This window comes from Primulina huaijiensis, chromosome 3 (genome assembly GCF_012295235.1).
Source record: "Primulina huaijiensis isolate GDHJ02 chromosome 3, ASM1229523v2, whole genome shotgun sequence".
NCBI lineage: Eukaryota > Viridiplantae > Streptophyta > Magnoliopsida > Lamiales > Gesneriaceae > Primulina > Primulina huaijiensis.
In genome coordinates, this window is record NC_133308.1 from 687,551 (window position 1) to 695,787 (window position 8,237).

General features: G+C 33.3%; 1 long non-coding RNA gene and 1 pseudogene across 1 annotated transcript; one reads left to right on the forward strand and one right to left on the reverse strand.

Moving 5' to 3' along the window:
- The first annotated feature begins 1,854 nt into the window (after positions 1-1,854).
- On the forward strand, positions 1,855-3,175 carry LOC140972013 (uncharacterized). The gene is made up of 2 exons (XR_012174418.1): positions 1,855-2,167; positions 2,644-3,175. It is a non-coding gene; the product is annotated as an uncharacterized lncRNA (long non-coding RNA).
- A 1,999-nt stretch (positions 3,176-5,174) lies between these two features.
- On the reverse strand, positions 5,175-6,274 carry LOC140974613 (metalloendoproteinase 4-MMP-like; annotated as a pseudogene).
- Positions 6,275-8,237: the final 1,963 nt, after the last annotated feature.

Consider the following 8,237-nt stretch of genomic DNA (forward strand, 5'->3'; position numbering starts at 1 on the left):
TAAATATTTACTTTTTAATCGCAATGTAACACTATGTGTTCGAATGCAAGTTAACGTAGAAACGAAACCTGAGGTTGCATTTGGATCGTTCACTGATTTGTTTGGATAAATCCACTTGTCATTTCAAGTCTTTTTTTCTAAATTTTCCGCTCCAAACGCAACACAAGGTTCTTTTTTCATTAAAAGCATACGGGATTGCGATCTTGTTCAACAAAATTTCACAAATCATTCGCAAAGCTGAAGATGTGAATACAAGAGTGAATGCTGTCCGTTTTCGAACCTATTCCCGCGAATCATTCTACGACTATCGATGATATATTATAGTGGTTTCAGGCATGCTTTGCATATTCTTAGATTAATATGTCTTGATGATTTGACAAAAGTTGTTTCGGTGTCATATATACATATAATTTGGTTATGTTGTCTATAGACCGTGCTTATCAATAATATGACAATTACTTATTATATGTGATGAACCATATCAAAATTATACATCTAATACATGAGAGTTATTTTATTGATAGGTACTGTAAGTAAACGTCATTCAAGTTCGGCCTCAACATTATAGAAACTAACCGCGACCCCGTCGCAAGAACATCCAACCAAAGAATCAATGAATGATCACAAAAAAAAAATCATGAAGTTAATTAATAATTTTTGCATAATTGAGGTACAAAGGAAATATTATGATCACAAAAAAATCATGAAGATAATTAATAATTTTTGCATAATTGAGGTACAAGGGAAAGATTGATCAGTACTCTAGGTAACAGGAGTGTACCGAGCCCAATACAATCCATTTATTAGGTTATTTTTTTTGCCCATTAAATAGGGGTAGTGGCAAACTAACATGTATTCGAAGGAATTAAATTGACATATTAAATCAATTAATCAACCCGATCGACTATAGGTTTCATCTTGTTTGTTAGTTACCACATTAATTAATACATATTATATTATGACAAATATGATCATATATAAATATTGAACGACTACAATCAAACCGATCGATTTGAGCTAAATTGATCAGAGCTGCAAAAATCAATAATTTTTATATAATATAAGTTTTAAAATAATTATTATTTATGTCACGATTAATTAATTTAGTATATGCCATCAAATTTTTTGGAGAAACATGCTTTTCCCAAAATAAAGTACCTGTTTAAAAGCAAACATTTAAGAAGCGATTTAAAAAAATAAAATAATATAAAATAGGATCGTGGTAGTGAAATTAATACTATATAATGCTGAATAATTTTAATTACTTGGTTCACCATAGACTTTTGCTTTGATATAATATTTGAATAATGATTTAAGTCTATTCCGCTGAGCCGTTTTCACGTTTTTTCTAAACAATAAAAATATATCCGAAATCATTTAATCCAATCTACCTTCAACGTTTTTTAGCCTTTCTTTTTCAATCAACAGTTAATGTTTTAAACCACACCTAGTGAACCTATAATTTTTAAATAAAGAAGTAAACACGATCGAAATAATTTAAATTCCACTTATACCAAGGTTTAAAAATTATTTTAAAAAATATTTAATTTTGGGCAAATTTTCTTAGAAATATAATAAGTGAAACAATTATTATTACTATTTCAAATAGAAATATAGATGATGTGATGAATACCGTCTAAAACACTCCACAAATAACTATTATTATTGTAAAATAAACATTAATGAAATATTTAACAGAAGCACGCACGCACTTGCAGTTATTCATATTTAATTAAGAAAAAAAGTTAAAATTCCATTTTTAAAAAAATGGAAATATAATATAATAATAGTACATGTCTTTATTAAAATTAGGAACTCCGGATTCCACCACCACCACTTTCTTACAATAAAACAATCAATTTTCTGGCCTACCGGTATCTATCTATATCTAACCATTCCACACACACAACACAAAACAATAATATACACAGTTGAATTTATGCGTATATTTATATATGTGTGTGTGTGTATATATGAGAGGCACCCACACCGACTTAAAACCTGTTTACAAATTAATAATAATTTCTGCCCCTTTGTTTTTAATAACCAGCCCTGGAAATAAAGAAATGGTAGATCAGCAGGCGGCCGTTTGCTGTATGTGCGGCGATGTTGGGTTCCCGGACAAACTCTTCCGCTGCTCCAAGTGTCGCCATCGCTCCCAACACTCGTAAGCAGCCGGCCCTCCGTATAAATACATGTGTTGTGTGTGTGTGTGTATATATATGCAGACACAGGTTTTAATGTGTGTTTTACCATCATAGTCCATATGTATACACTTATTTTGTGAATTATGGGGCTGGATGAATGGAGCGATCGAGAGGTGATTTTATGCGACACTTGTATATTTATTTGATTGAAAAGGCTGAGTACTGTGTCCATCTTTGCTCAATAGAGTATCCTCTGGCCTTGATTCTTCGGCCAAACAATCCTGAAAATCTTAGTGTAGCACACGATGAAATAAGTTTTTTTTGGGACAAGAATGGGTCGTGGTTATGCGCCGCCTAATCAAATACTGATTAAATGTTTATTACATCATTCGATAGCTAATTTTTATAACTCTATGTGATTACCAATCCCGTGTGCTTATTCTTGCCAAAAGTTTACAAATTCTAATTTGAAAAAAATTAATCGATTGTTTGACAGGTACTGTAGCAATTTTTACAGCGAATTCTCGGATCCTATTGAAGTATGTAACTGGTGCCAATGCGAGGGAAAAAATTCCTCGTTAACACATGGGAACTCATCGTCTTCAAGGAATAACAACAATAATAGGAAAGCTACGCATGCAAATGAAGTTAGGTCCGCCTACTCCGGCGACAAAATTAAGCAGCAGGATCGGGAAGAGGGTGGTTCTCCGGTCGAGAAAGCTGCCGGAAAAAGCCCCTCTCCACGCCCGACCACCCGAAGGTACAAGCTTCTCAAGGATGTAATGTGTTGAACTATGAAAAAGGTGGGTTCTAAAATTATAATATAAATTAATAAATAAATTTTGTTCGCGAGATGTTTGTGTTTGTGTATTATGTATATTAATTACCAGTAGCTTTAGTTGGATGTCCTTTTCAGTTTTCTTTTTTAATTTGATGAGTGTTTCTCGGGCCATGTCTCCTTGCTAATAAACCGTACTGTAAATATGAAAAATGGAAGCTTTTTCGACTTAATGTTTCTCTCTTCATTACATATTCCATCTTTATCGTTAATATCTATACATGCATATATGTTTGTACGTAGGGTTCGTCTGTTTGAGAATTACAGAGAGTAGCGTGAAAGGCGAGAGTGGATTACCCTCATTTGTTATGTTATGTCTGGTACGAAGATTTGAATTAATGCAGTTGGCTCTCCTATTTCCCAAAAAAAATAAATGTTCATAGTACCTTCTAAAGCTGCTAACTTTTTACCAGATCCATTCATTGAGTCTATCCATAATTGTTTAATTTTACTTCAAATATTGGAAAAATCAAAACGGAGTACCATGAAGTTCGGCACTCCATGATGGGGTTAAGGAAAATGATATTTTTGATATTGTATATTTGCTGCTTTTGTAGTTTGGGAATTCAGTTTTATAATGTTTTTCTTTTGTTTTTTTCTGACGATTTTAGTTATTTTGTTTCACAAAGAGTGTTGTTCAGATATTATACATGTACGGCAGCTATACGTTGAAGAAGAACTAAATTTCTACGAAGATAATGGAATAAGATTGAAATTTGAAAGTTAAAAGTAATTTTTGGGGCGAGTTTTTCAAATTAAATATGAAGTTTACGTAATCTTTCAACCAAATTTTATTCATACAGTATACTCAATATATGAAGTTCATATTTACCATTAATTTAAGAGAATAAATCTGTCTAGCAGTTATAGTCATGGTAGCAATTCTTTTGGATTTTACATGTGTCAGAACCCATGAATCTCTAGAGAGGTTTATGTCACTTCATTGTGACGGAAAAATGATGTGATTTTCAATAAGTAATAATACCTCAATCTTATAGCATGATCATATTTCTTGACTCAATAATATACCGTGTGCAAGCACATCACGTGTGGCTGATATGAAGATAATATGAAATTTTGACCCATCACACTTGGTTTCCCTTTGTATACCATTTAATTTCTCTTGTTCCAAACAAAGCAATCCCACATGACACATTTCAACTTCCTCTTTTAATTTCCAACTTGCAAGCAACAAATTGAGGCCTTGCGTACGTATATATAAAACTTTTTTAACACGGATTAATTACGACAAATTGTGCTTAATTAAATACGTGACGTTCTTGATCATCTCCAATGCGTGCATATAATTTATCCAAAAGAATTCACTTGGAATGCAAATTAGGATAAAAAAACAATATCTATATCAGCAACTCACGAGGAACCTAGTGCTCAAACGAGATTGTTTGGAAAAAAAATGGGTTTATACTTTGGATCAGGATCAGATTAGGAGACTGAGATTCTAAAAAAACAAAAGAATATTTAACTAAATTGAATTGCTTTATATTTACTAACGACCACGGCACACACGGTGGCGACAAAAATGAGAATCGGTTGGTAATTACTTGGAGCAAGGGAGTTTATGTATGTTTAAAAAATCAAATCCAACTGAAAGGAAGCTAGGTCGTTTAATTTTGGTCTTCTGACTAAACCATATTCAGAAATTGGCCATTCACAAAAGATCAATTAATTAAAATTATATGTCTCATGTGGTGGAAAACTGCGGATGTTGATCAGCACAAAGCACACGAACACTTGGCTATAAACCCACGCGGTTTGTCAACTTCCAAACGATATTTTTCATGTTTTTATATAAGTGTTTTTTTTGTGGGAAGACACCGTGCATGAAAATGATATGTTGTTAATCACCCAATTAATTTCAATTAAAAATTTTGGAGTCTTTACTTGTCCTCTTCTTCAAATGTCTACGTGTCCAAATAATAGAAAAATATTTATTTATTATTCTTACAAATTTAAGTGTGTAGATAGGGGAAAGTTTTCAAAAGGCTACTCTCGTCTTTTGTATTTCAATAATGTATTTTGTGATCACGTATGTATATTTGGTAAATTAAAAATAAAATAAGCTAATTTAAATAAAGGGTCGTTTTGTGTCATTGGATGTAGAGCGATGACAATTTCTTAAACTAATCTTGTATAACAAGTGGTGATGAACTCCTATAAATTGATTTCTATCAAATCAACAACCAAACAGTAAACCCAAACAATGTACTAGACCAAACAATTTTCTCTCCCAATGACCTCAGACAAACACCATCATTCGTAGCCATTTCAGATACTTGATACGCTTGAAAACTGAAATTAGGGTTCAAGCCATACGAAGCCTGCACACCTTTGATATGATCAACCCTCAAATCGATTTTCTTCTCCCTTGGCTTCAAGCTTGGATACATGACAGATTATCTAACGTCGCTGTGCGACAATCCCAGCAAATACCCGATTTCATGCGTCATCACCGACTCTAAATCCACGACAGCATCAGATTTCTCCGCTCGGAAGTCCACCGCCCATGCATGTCTCAGCCGTGTCTAGGTGGAGCCACCCCATTTCAGGTGAGAATGCATGCGCTGGAACTCCAAGGACCCTGTTGAGTGCCTCCCCATCTCATTGGTCACCGCATTAGAACCCTATCTTGATGTCAGCGGAGCCGTAATCCTCGGATTCCACGAATGTGACAGGAATGACAGAAGCCCAGTGGCTAAAGCCTAAAGGCACGTTCAAACGTAGCCTGTATATCTTGCATGGATAAGTAAGTAATTATATTTGTCGGCAATATGGCGTATGTCAAAGCCATCGGAATACTCCGACCCCAGCTTGGCCGGCCGGTGAAGTACGTATACTTTTGCTTCGTTTGTCATATTTTTTCGGTGCGATCGGCTACTATGTCAGGAAAACCGCATCTAGGAGATATGAGTTTGGAAAGTGTACGAGAGTCGATCTTCCCATTAATGGAAAGGCCAAACTTTTGTTGATATCTTGTTATGGTCTTTTCGAGCTCGCCATTGAATAAATCAGTTGACTTTGTAACATATTTCGACTCTAGATACTCAAATCGGTTGAAATATTTCTTGAGTTCCGAGATCCTTTCGACGACGTTGCCGCTGTTAGCGTCCATGAACCTTTTGACTTCATGCCAAGTGATAGAACTATTTTTTGGGTTTATAGACGAAAGTGGTGATGTTCTAGCCTGAAATGTACACGGAGAAGTGACGAGGGAGAGAAGGAAAAAACATGAAAAAAAATGAATACGTATGTTCGTTCGTGAACATGAAAAGGTTTATGGGATTTTTATAAAGGAAATATGGATTGTAAATGATGAATAAATGGGTGCATTTAACGAATATGCATACATACATCTCGGAACAAGGTCCTCCTATTCATTGAATGGAGTGTACAGAAAGGGCTCAAGAGCATGTCTTCTTTTCGACCATAGCCATAAAGAGAAGAGTCTGACCCAGAAAGTCATATATACTGTATACATACATATATATATACATATACATATACATATACATATATATATTAGACTTTGAATCCCCATGAATGCGTAATGATTGGAATATGAGAAGTTAATGAACTTTCTCCCTTAATTCATTGCATTAGTTTTCTCCTTCCTTGAAAAACAGAAGGCCGGCCAAATTTCTTTCTTTCATGATCTATAATCTATATTACTAAGTATATACCGATAAATATCTACTTACATCAAATTATATACATACAAGTATATATACCGATTATTATATTAAACATCGCATATACAAAAATATGTGCCAACACTTAGATAAAATCGAATCTGTAATTCAATGCTTGATTTCGTGAACTGTCGTCGTGGGGTTCAATTAATCAATTAGTTTATTTAATTGTGATGCCTGATTGGTACTGTCAGAAGCAAGACAATTTTTTCAGAAAACTTTGGTTATTTGTGTTCGAGTTTGAAGTTAGAATTCGTTTGTGGCCAAGTGTTTGAAGCAACCCATTCAATCGGTATATATATTGGGTAACCATTTTTGTTAGATGTGATAATTGCATCATCGTTGCTTATGTTTCTCTCATGGGCTCTTCTTCTGCTTTTCGCCCTAACAAGCATAAACCTTGATTTGATTTCTCCAAACAATTTAATTTTAAGACAACCTTCCGCCATTATTTTAATTTTTTTTTAATGTCATACGAGTCGACGACGTAAATAACTCGATCAATATAACGAAATACGGCCGATCTATGAAAATTTCCCGACTACTAATATGTAAATCCAGATAAATGAAGTGCTCTCTCTTAAATAGAACCTACCCTCAATTCGACAAAATGTTAGTATAAATTAATGGAAAAGAAAATTGATGGAATGTTGGTAATTATATTAAACTTGGGCCAAAATATAATAAAGTTCGAAAAGAGCAGAGCCATTTGATTCTTGGCCTTACGATTGCTAGCTCCACACAAATTACACGCACATGTCTTCTTTTGTTTCAATTTTTTTAATAAAAAAATCCCAATCTTGTCGGTATCTTTAAATTACCAATCCAGGGGTAAAATAAATATTATTTTTATTATAATAATAATTATTAAATACACATGCATCGTACTAATAATAATTATTATAACAACGAAGAAGTTAAATTGCCCCTCGCAAGTATACATACAATATCAGAAGAATAAAAAAGGCAACAAGTCTCCCTACACTTGCTGTATATAATAAAAATTCTTGTTAATGTATCCGTACATGTTTTGTGTGTTTCATTAAAGGAACACTGTAGTTTACAATGCAAGATAATCACTCCTACACCCACTTTTCTTGCCCAGGGTCGATCTCCAAATTGAGCCAATTAATATTAAATCTTCATCCGTTAAAACATAACGATCGAGCTGCTATATATTGTTAATTAAAAGTTTAACAATCAGTAAATACTCGATCTTTATACAACATAGTCGTTTATTTAGAAGATATATATGTATACAAATAAATTTGTATAATATATAATTTTTTTGGTAAGATAGATTTTTATAGGTTTCACCAACTTGTCTTAATTGGGACTCGTTTTATAAGCCGGATCTGAATTCAAATCTATGATCTTCAAGTTGACATTTAAATGCCATATGTAGTAGTTTTTAATGATATGACAGTCGGCAGTTTGAAAGAACATCCGTCGGACTAACTGTTCAACAGACAACTGTGTGATATAAAGAAAATAAATAATTAATATTATTTATTTATTTATTTATTTATTTATTTATTTATTATT